We start from the raw sequence: 1,610 nt of genomic DNA on the forward strand, positions 1-1,610 counted from the left end.
AATATCCCTGATGAACATCAATGCAAAAATCCTCAATAAAATACTGGCAAACCAAATCCAGCAGCACATCAAAACGCTTATCCACCATGATCAAGTGGGCTTCATCCCTGGGATGCAAGGCTGGTTCAACATATGCAAATCAGTAAACGTAATCTAGCATATAAACAGAACCAATGACAAAAACCACATGATTATCTCAATAGATGCAAAAAAGGCCTTTGACAAAATTCAACAGCGCTTCATGCTAAAAACTCTCAATAAATTAGATATTGATGGGAAATATCTCAAAATAATAAGAGCTATTTATGACAAACCCACAGCCAATATCATACTGAATGGGCAAAAACTGGAAGCATTCCCTTTGAAAACTGGCACAAGACAGTGCCCTCTCTCACCACTCCTATTCAACATAGTGTTGGAAGTTCTGGCCAGGGCAATCAGGCAAGAGAAAGAAATAAATGGTATTCAATTAGGAAAAGAGGAAGTCAAATTGTCCCTGTTTCCAGATGACATGATTGTATATCCAGAAAACCCCATTGTCTCAGCCCAAAATCTCCTTAAGCTGATAAGCAACTTCAGCAAAGTCTCAGGATACAAAATCAATATACAAAAATCACAAGCATTCTTATACACCAATAACAGACAAACAGAGAGCCAAATCATGAGTGAACTCCCATTCACAATTGCTTCAAAGAGAATAAAATACCTAGGAATCCAACTTACAAGGGATGTGAAGGACCTCTTCAAGGAGAACTACAAACCACTGCTCAATGAAATAAAAGAGGATACAAACAAATGGAAGAACATTCCATGCTCATGGGTAGGAAGAATCAATATCGTGAAAATGGCCATACTGCCCAAGGTAATTTATAGATTCAATGCCATCCCCATCAAGCTACCAATGACTTTCTTCACAGAATTGGAAAATACTACTTTAAAGTTCATATGGAACCAAAAAACAGCCTGCATTCCCAAGTCAATCCTAAGCCAAAAGAACAAAGCTGGAGGCATCATGCTACCTGACTTCAAACTATACTACAAGGCTACAGTCACCAAAACAGCATGGTACTGGTACCAAAACAGAGATATAGACCAATGGAACAGAACACAGCCCTCAGAAATAATATCACACATCTTTGTACACACTATCTGATCTTTGACAAACCTGACAAAAACAAGAAATGGGGAAAGGATTTCATATTTAACAAATGGTGCTGGGAAAACTGGCTAGCCATATGTAGAAAGCTGAAACTGGATCCCTTTCTTATACCTTATACAAAAATTAATTCAAGATGGATTAAAGACTTAAATGTTAGACCTAAAACCATAAAAACCCTAGAAGAAAACCTAGGCAATACAATTCAGGACATAGGCATGGGCAAGGACTTCATGTCTAAAACACCAAAAGCAATGGCAACAAAAGCCAAAATTGACAAATGGGATCCAGTTAAACTAAAGAACTTCTGCACAGCAAAAGAAACTACCATGAGAGTGAACAGGCAACCTACAGAATGGGAGAAAATTTTTGCATCTATTCATCTGACAAAGGACTAATATCCAGAATCTACAAAGCACTCAAACAAATTTACAAAAAAAAAAAAAACCCATCA

The sequence above is a fragment of the Pongo pygmaeus genome, chromosome 13 (assembly GCF_028885625.2).
Source record: "Pongo pygmaeus isolate AG05252 chromosome 13, NHGRI_mPonPyg2-v2.0_pri, whole genome shotgun sequence".
In the NCBI taxonomy this organism is placed as follows: domain Eukaryota; kingdom Metazoa; phylum Chordata; class Mammalia; order Primates; family Hominidae; genus Pongo; species Pongo pygmaeus.